Below are 10,175 nucleotides of genomic sequence, written 5' to 3' on the forward strand. Positions count from 1 at the left end.
CAGATTTCCTGTGGGACGACACATGCTGGAGAGGTATGCAGTATCCCGCCACTGCAAGCATCTGCATATCAAAGTATATCCACCACACAATGTAAGTAAAGCAGAATCGCTTACGGTATTATTCTCTTGTCAAGGAAGCCTGAAGACAAGATCTGGGCCTCTGAGTATCTTGATACTGAATTCATAAAGTATGCCATGCATGTTGCATGAATAATGTACGTCTTTTATACATAGCCACTCAGCCTGTGATTGTGCGGTCACCTGGCAGCTCTTCACCAATCAGTTTTACCTCTTCTGTACAGTATGTCCACCGTTAATTGTAAAGCCCTTCACACCAAGATTTTAAGTGTAGTTGTCCAATCCTTTTGAGTTTTTATGGTGCACTGTGTAATTTGTTTTGTTTACTTACAACTGAGTTTCTGTTAATCTTCTATCACTCTTTTAATGAGGTTTTTTTATAATAGTTTTTATTTCTTGTTGATGCAGTGGTTTGTGTACTGCATTGTTTTTCTGCTGCAGATTGCGTGTTGCCAACATTTTCTGCTGCTTCAGGCTTTGCTCCTGGTTATTTTTCTCATCAACAAATGCTTAATTGTTCTCAGCCAGAACACACTGGAAGAATACCCAGAGACATTATGTAAAATACGCCCTTATATAGGCTCCCATGAATCATCTGTGGCTTGCAGAAAGAGGACTGGCGACTGTGATTAAGGAACGCTATGAATGAAAATGTGAGCATAGTGGGAAGAAAAAATATACTTTAAATTTTTGGGGATACTTTTTTTTTTCTAAACCAAGTTCAGAAAGACAAACTTTTTGCAAGGAAAAAAAAAACACTCCATTGCTGTCCGGTATTTGGAGGACAACTTTGATTATACCACACCTGTGTGCAGTACAGCCAGCAGCTTGTTAGCTTAGCAAAAAGACTGGAGACAGGGGGAAACTGCTAGCCTGATAATGTCCAAAGTTAACAAAATCCACCTACCAGCACATCTAAAGCTCATTAATTAACAAATATCGCTTTTTATAAATATAAAATCAAGGTGTAAGAAAGAAAGCTGTTGCCAGGCAACTAGCTGATACTCCAGACAGAGCTAGCCTCTGCTTCATTTATAACTTCTTACATTGGTCTTTCTGGAGGAAAAAATGAAGTGTGTTGCTGGCGTTTACGTTGCTGATTCTTAAACCAATCTGCACCCACCACATCAAGTATTAGGTATATGAAGTTAAGGCCTTTGTGATTCTAAAGGTCCCATGGCCTGAAGATTTCACCATTTTGTTTCAAGTTTATTAACATTGAGTTCCCCCAGCCTGCCTGTAGCTCAAAGTGGCTATAGGTATAAACTGAGCCCTGGGTCTCCGGCTCTGCCTTTGAGAACATTCCCCTTATGACGTCACAAGGGGGAAGATTCCCTTTTTGGCCAATTGGGCCTTTCACTGCTTTGCCCACCCAGAGTATTTGGTCCGCCGACGAGAAAGAGAGAGAGAAAGCAAAGCATTGCAGTTGGTCAAGGCCACACCCCCACCCTCCACCTTGCCCCTTGTCATAGGACCTAGGAACTCTTTAGTTGCAATCTTTGCTATCTAATAAAAGTGTTAAATTATTCAATTATCCAAACTGTTGCAGCCTCTGTTCCAAGACATTTGTACTCATTAAACAAACAAGATCTAGCTTGTGAAGTTGGTGAGCTTTAAAAAAAAAAACAGTCTTTGTGCAAAGGTGAGATAACTAGCTAAAACTTAATATTCTTATCGAACTCTAATGCCAAAAAGCAAATTAATTTACCAAAATATTGACCTATTCCTTAAATGACATTTGTTAGTCCTTAATCCTGAATTTCTGAATTTCATTCATCCTCGCAAACGGGAAGCAGACTCTTCTTGGTACCTTTCTGTATGAATGCAAATGGAAAAACAACGTTGCTTGTACTCAGCTGCTCGGAAGTGGAATAAGCAGTGATTGTTCGCTTGTTGTATAATGCAAAGTTTAAAAGCAAATTAAAGCAGAGATTGCTTTGGAAAACCTGATTGAAACGTCTTGGTCTGGAGGTCTGCGGATCAAAGAGAATTTCATTATTCCTCAACGTTTAAAAAGCTCTTAATATTTTTGGCTGTTTTGCCTTCTGCGATCTGTCAAAATAATTACTGTCCGTTTTGGAGTTGAGAGTTGAGATTTTAGATTGTCTGACCTCGCTAGTTTGTAGCTTTTTCCCTCCTGACTTGTTGCCATTTTCTGAAATGCCTAAAGTGCTTGGTTAAAATGAAACTTTTATTTCTTGTGTGCATGTCAAACAATTTCTTTGTGTTGTGAAGCACTTTCCTTTTTTTTCATTTTCAGGTCAAGTGTCCTTGTGAAATGTGTAACTTTGGGTGTGTTTTGAGTTACATAGAATGTAATATAACACTGAGGTGGCTATGATGAAAGTTTAGTGCTAACACAACTAACACACTCCTTTTTTATTGGTGGTAAAATAACATTTAAATGCATGTATTGCAGGTTATTGAAATGTAGTTTTTGTCAAAAGATCAATGGTGATTATAAGTATTTTTGTCAGTTGCTGTCTAAATACTAACTAAAATTAGATATATTGTGAATGTTTCTTTTTTACCAGCGTGTCCTCTGTGTCTTTTATTTTCTGTGGGGATTAAAGAAAATCCAATAAAAAGATTACAGCCTTTTCTAAACAAAACAAGCGACATCAGAAAGTGAGAAAGTTGGTAAGATGTGTTCATGGTATATGAATGAAGCTCAAACTGAGCTGCCATCTCAAATCTGGCATCTCATGAGATTTTTTAAAACATCAGGGAAGGAGCAGAGATGTGCCGAGTTCAGACAGGTGGAGTTTTGGTGAGCATGAGTTTTTGAAGGAACATCTGCATAAATAAACACCAGTTTTAAATAATAATGCTGACATACAGTATATGTTTTTTATGTTACAGTGATGAATAAAGTATAAAGTATGACTGAAGCAGGCTAAGATATAATGGCTTTTTTATATTTTTTATTTTATCTAACGAGCTCAAAAATGTAAGCCCCCCCCACCCCATACCTTGTAGTAATGATGGCCAAATGAAGCTTCGTGAACCAGTATCTTATTTTCTGAGCCCACTAGATGGCGCTCTTGGTTTTAAGAGAAAGGCCGAAGGCATTGCAATTCATTGTATTCTCAACACTTTGTTGAACAGTTGAAACTCAGGCTTATAGTTATAAATGTGTATTTTCTTAAACATGATCTTCATATACTACTAATTTTCAACAGCAAACATGTTTTGGTGCTGCCCAGATTAGGTTTTTATCAATATGTTTTTTATTAAATCTACTGTATCTGCAAAGTTGTGAATTGTTTATACTAAATGAATTGGCAAAACATTCACTGACAACTTCTTTGATTTGTTTCCCCAATTATATCCTCAACCTTTATGCTCTTGTGGAAATGTTTGGGTTTAACTCAAAGCTCTTGGTTAGAAATGGGGAGATGCAGGTCTTGGTAAAACAGTGACAAAGGGAGAGGTGTCTTTAACCTAAACCACAATCTTTCCTTTATCTAACCTTTACCAAAGAGTTTTTTGTATCCTAAACCTACTGTAATATGGTGAATTAAGGTCTCCTGTGTCAATATATTGCACTTTGTCCTTGCAGCACAAAAGGTTCACACTTATTTCACTGGATAAAAAACCTTTTCATACAAGGAATTTGCTTTGGTGTTTTGGGGCATAACAATACTGTAAACATAGCGAGAGAAGATACATAAAAAAAAAATTAAAAAAAAGCCAAATTAAATAAAAGAAGTTGACCAAAAAATAGACAATTTAACTTTTTAAGATGATGACCTCTGCTGTTTTGTGCAAGAATGTGCAAAATATTGTCCAAGGAATCTCAAAGAGTTTACAGTACAAAGCATAGCAATTATCTAAATAGCTGCGAGCAAGGATGGGTGGAGCCACACAGCAAGCTCACAGTATGAACAATGGAAGCAATGGACATGATGTCATTTGCAAAAGCGTACACCAACACAGAAACTAATGAACCGTTGGGTAAATGGAAAATAAACCTGCTTTTTCAGACTACCTCACCTTTAAGTGAGAGAAATAATTCTACATTTTCACTCCAGTTACCTTGACTGTGTTCGACTTCAATTAAATTCCAGCCAACCTCATATTTTGGCTACTCCATCTCTTTTATGTCATTTGTTTTTCTGCCTTTTTCTGTTTTGCTGGCAGCTGGCATGCATTAGTGTTCTGTCATGTGCACAGCTTAACCGAGCAAGGTCAGTGAAACAACTGGAATGTTTTCATTTTGGTGTTTGTATATTTGTTCTTGGAATTCTTTTGACCTCTGAACCATATTTGCAGGAGGATGTGCTCTCCAGGGCCAGATGGTGCAACAATATGTAGCATTATTGAAGCTCAGGGACAATTACAGGGGTGATAAAATGAAAGGGATGACGAATGGAAGGAAGAAATGATGGAGGTGAATGATGAATTCTTTAGTTTAGATAAACTCTCCTGCTATGCAAATCGCTAGCTAATTGGCACACAGACACTAGAGGTATCAATCTTATGGTATTTGCAGCGAGAGAGAGAGAGAGAGAGAGAGAGAGAAAAAGACTAAAATCTAAATACTTTAAGTCATTGTTTGAATAAGCTGAACAGGTTATTTTTGGCAAACGAATCAAGCTACAGAGCAAAAAAAGTCCATGTTAAGTTTTTGTAAGTTTGCACAATTCATTGTTTCACAAGAAGTAATACCGATTCTCTCCCGGTTCATGTTTCAGCCTTGTAGTGGGCTGCAGTTGTAGCACGCAAATCTCTATCAATCAGTTTTATTTTCTAACCCAAAAGTAGCCTTATATCTGTCCAAATCACCATTTGCATCACATTACCTTTTATACCCTTAAACTTGTTTTTTAATAAATGATTTAACCATGTTACCTGTCTTTCTGACATTTAATTTGATCTTAAACCAAAACTCCTTCTATGTCTCCCACAGGTTTTACTTCTCTGTTGAAAGCCAATTAGTCAGGTGTGGGGGGGTGGGGGGGAGAAGAATACAGGCCTATTATCATATCACCTTCCCCGCCCAGAGCAATGATCTGTTTTTTTGGACCATGTCCGCTTGGCGCTGCACTTGTGTCACCAGATCCTGTTAATTGGTGTATTTCACTGGTTTCAGAAATTGCTCTGGTAGTAGCAGAAATAAATGAGGATTCGTGTGGGAGTGAACAACCAGTCCACATTTTCTTCCCCGTCTGCTAACTCTTTAAATGATCGATAATACTCTAAAATGCACAAAAGATGGAGGAGTGCATTGTGTTTTAATTTATTCCATGCAGGCTTCTAAAAGGCTCTTTAACAATATATCCCTGTAGTCACTCTGGTGCCTCATTAATAACTTGCATCACTTTGGTTGCCATGATTTTACACCCACCTCCCCCCAAAAAATAATATGAGTTCTACACTAATTGCCTCATGTTTATATTGATTACATCCACCTCCTACAGTATTTGCTCATCCTCCCATCTTCAGTTTCTCAGAGCATATCGAGCCTGTCAGGAATCGGGAGCGTTCAAAGAATAAAATGTACGGGCTTGCACTAAATGTCAACCATTTTCAGATTATCCGAGGCAACAGAAAACATTGAACTGTGACTAATGAGCAGCTGTAGCTCTGACAAAATAAATCTTTGTACAGTCTTGGATAGCTTCAGTCTGTATTCTTGATATTGTTCTACAACAATGCAGGCATATGAAGAAATGAGAGCTCATTTAATGTCTCTGTTTACAACCATCTCTTCCCATCCTTTCATCAACCTTGATGTAATCAAAGTTTATAACTTCCTACATATCCTGTGGGCCTGAAGGTAATTAAATTGCTCTAAAAGGTCTTATCTCTCCCTTCGCTCAACACAATCAATCACCCCTCCTAGAAAGCATTTTTATATTCCTCCATATACATCAGCTACTGGTTGTCTTTATTAATTTTTTCGGTGCATGTTTAGTTTTATGCCAATGACGTCCTGGTTTGTGTGACAGCCGACAGAAATGATTGAATGTTCTGTCAAAAGCACTGCTGGGAGACGTCAGCTGCTTTCAAGGTGCATGAGGATCAAGGGGAAGTGCAGTCAGTGACTGGGAAAGTTTTCCAGAAATAAATGCTGCTTGACATCCACGCAGATGCACACACAGTATCCCTTGGGATCCTCCCGGTACACACACACACCTAAATCTTCCATTGTTGCATGGTGTCAAGTTTTTGGATGTAGGGTGCATCTCAGTTTGCAGGTGTCCAAAATGGTGTTGTTTCTTCAGGAAAATGGTTTTTTGTTTTTAGTATTGGCTATTTCAGTAAATTGAACATCATCTTTTTGCAATGTCCAGTTTTTGTGCCTAACTGTTAGCAGCTTTCTTAACAATTGTTTTTCACTTTTTTCTTGTTCTTTAATAATTGACTGACAAAATACAAACAGAAAAACAAAAGATACACAATTCTAACTATCAACATACACATGGGTCCTGCCATTTCTAACCTCCTTTGGTCGAATGGGCTACAAATCACAACCATCTCTTCGCTAGTGCATCCCTCAAACATTAAAAACAATCAGTAACAAAAAAAGTTATTGTCCTTAAATTTTCCCTGTACTCTCAGTTTTGCAGCACAGGTACGCAGCTTGTGTTAATACTGTAGAACACCACTGACAGAAAAAGAGGAAAAACTTCCCATCTACTTATTTTTTTCTCTTCTTCCTTCCTCTTTTTTCATCGTGACTGACGTGAATATATTCACTTTTTACAGTTCCAGTTTGTTGCTGACTTTGCAAGGTTTTAATTTTTGATTGGGATTTTGTGATTCAAGCAGTAGTTAACAGAAGAGGAAATATTTAAAACCTTATTTGAATGTTAGTAGCAAAAGCTGACTGTGGCTGCTGAAAGTCAGGAACATACTCATAGTCGATTTGGTCTTTTTTTCTTCTTCTTTTTTTAAATTGATAACCACTAAATATAAATTGGCTAAATCACACTGTTGGAATCTTCTTTTCTTTTTGGTTGGTTCCCAATGTTTTTAAGTCAATATCAAGGTAGCATTTCTATGATGCTAAAAAGGGTACAGGATTTCTAGCCTGGGAACTGAAGAACAAAGCCATAGGCAGAACAAAGCAGCTGCTACATCGTAGTTGACAAACAGCTCATCCCCTGCCAGGGAACCAGCCCCCTAGCTGCATTTCATGAACTGTTTAAATTCCACTTTGTATTCAACCTGTCCTATGAAGAGTCGCCGGCACAGATATGCATTTTTTAACAGTTTTGAACCATTTATCACATTAACTTTGGAACAACTGAGTTGTAGACTGTGTTTCATTTGTCAGGCCTTGAATACGAGTGGTATTTCAACCAGGTGAGACAAGTGCAGACATGCAAATAAGATTTATTGTACAGCTCATATAAAATGTCGATACACGAATTTTTCATATATCTATATATAGGGGTAGAGAACCATCAGACCCCCCCTATGGAATCTAGACAGCAGCGGTGGCAACAAAGGAGCCTGAAGATCAGACCGAAGGAAGCTCCAGACCGGTCCGCTGGAGTAGATGACTGGAGGTGGAAGGGGGGTGGAGGGTTGCACTATTTGCCTGCAAAAGAGAAAGAATTATTTAAAGCATGGTTGTGACTCTGTGATGGGCCCTTGCCATTGTGTTGCGGTAGGTGAATGTCTCTAACTGATTTGAGTTATGTAGAGCATTGATTAAGAGTGAGGTCTTCCTGAAAGGATTTAAGCGAGATATATTTCAATCAGGAGAGACTAGCTGCAGATTTGCAATGGTTGTACACACATGATAAATACACATTTTTTAGGATAACAGCTGAATTGATTTAGGAGTGCTCCAATTAATAGTTAGGTCTTCCTGAAAGTATTTACGCTGAGCTACATGTCACTTTCAAAAGAAGAAAAAATAAGGAATTTCTATCACAGCTCAAGGTTAAAGCTTTTCTGGGCCTTTGTCAGTGTTCAATTTGAGAAAGATGTGACTTGCAGAATCTGTCAGGTTGCAGTTACTTCTATCTTATTTAAGAACTAATAATCATCCCTGTTTAAGGTTCATGCATGTTTGTAGATTAGACGCCTGTCTGTGTCAGGTTTTCAACTTTTCCTGGTTTCAGAAAACATCTGAATAATTCTAATCAGACTTAGTTTTTGGGGTCAAACAGCAGTCAGATGGTAACAGGCCCCAGGCCTGTTCCACGAAACCAGGATAAGGGATTAAGCTGGGATATTCAAGTTATCCTGGATGAATTTAGCTTTGACTTGGTTGCACGAAACCAGGTTGAGTTAAACCCAGTCGAGTAACCATTGAGATGTATTCTTTAGCGGTTAGACTGGTCCAGAGCAGGCTAACAGCCAGGCTAAGATTAATCCTGGCGTCTCATGTGTTAAATCAGCTGCCGCTCTGATCCGACATAAACGTGTTTAACAGTTATTCCGTTGTCTTCTGAATGTGTTATCCATCTTTTCTTGGCTTCTTCATGCACATTACTACAACTTCTTACCTGGTGTGCCCAAACTTTTAAACCCCACTGTACAGTATATAGTGCAGTTTACATTCATCACACCGGGGAACACCACAATGCTTCTTAATCTTTTTAATTTGGTGTTGTCACTTGTCAGAAGAATAAAAAAACATGAAAATGGTTTTACATATATGCTCATAACTTACTTCCTTTTAAAATTTTTGTCCCTTTCTGATTTTTCTGTATGAACATTGATTGTACAAAGATATTTAGAATTAGACATAGCTTATGGTGACTTGTGCATATGGTTGTAAAACATGTTCTCACGTTGTAAATAAAGGTTTGAAATTAAGCCTAGAGCCCTCAGAGTACATTTCCCGAGGAACATTAATTCCCTCCACTCACTTTTAAGGCAAAGTAGGCTAAATAATAATACATTTTATTTAAATTGTGTATACGGTAGGCTACTCATAAAACACTTTAAGACAAAACCAGCACATTTGTCACATAAAAACAGATAAAACAGCAATAAAACCAACACATGAAACTAACATATTGAAAGCAATTAAAACACATTGTAGCCTACAACTTTGTAAAAATGTGGAGTGACTAGTAGGCTAAGCAGATATTTTTACATCCTCACACATTCAGTCAGTCTGACAGAGTCTGTTGGGCTTTTTCTCTCCGTTTGATAACAGCCGTATTTCAAATTTTCGATATTATATTCTTCACCTCCTCGTTACTTTATATTGGAAGCTGCTGCTCATTGGGTTAAACATATGCAGCATGCGTCTTCTCTGTTTCTGCATCAGTAAATCTGTGATTGATACCGGGGTCTATTTAAGAAAGCCGTGAATGTGCACTTATCCCAGCTATATACACCTGGCTTGACATAGATTCACCTGTTCATCCTGGCTCTGCAAACGTGCAATCATTGAGCTGCGATGAGCGGATCCCACTAAGTCAAGCTGCGCTTTTTCCCTTATCCTGGATATCTTTATTCTACTTTCGTGCAACAGGCGCCAGTACATCTAAATTCCAAATTCCAAATCATTCAAACAGTTGACACTTCGTCAGCATAAATCTTGTACCAGATTCTAGGTGCAGTGCATCCTTGAAGTACATAAATTCAACAAGAATACACAAATCCACAAACTTCTACATATACATCTCTATTTGGCCTTATGTCCTCCAATGGGACACATATGGTACACCGGCTGGTTATAAATTGATTGGAAGGAAGCTGGATGACTATTGCACACTGAAGATGGCATAAAGTCTAAATGTCATCTTATTTCCCTGTGCTAAATGTAGAAACTGGAAACTGACTTTTAAAAGTAAATCTAAATACTTTACCCCCCACTGCCTAAGATAGCTCACTTGCTCTGGTCTTGGGCACCTCAGCAGTAATTTTTGAGGAAGTGAAGAGTAGAATATGTTCACTGGCAGCAGTCCAACTTCACAGACCAGTTTTGCTAAGCATTATGCTACAGCCAGTCACGGTCAATCTTAAACTGCCTCCAATCATCTAAGTGATAAGTATGATTTTAAAGGCAGCATGAGATGTTCACAGTGCGTTTGCAGCCATGCCAGGCAGCCAAAGACATGAAAGATTTCAGTGACTGTGTTCGCCAACTTTGGGAAATTGTTGAATCCATTGACAGTTTG

The sequence above is a fragment of the Etheostoma cragini genome, chromosome 12, assembly GCF_013103735.1.
Source record: "Etheostoma cragini isolate CJK2018 chromosome 12, CSU_Ecrag_1.0, whole genome shotgun sequence".
Classification (NCBI taxonomy): Eukaryota; Metazoa; Chordata; class Actinopteri; order Perciformes; family Percidae; genus Etheostoma; species Etheostoma cragini.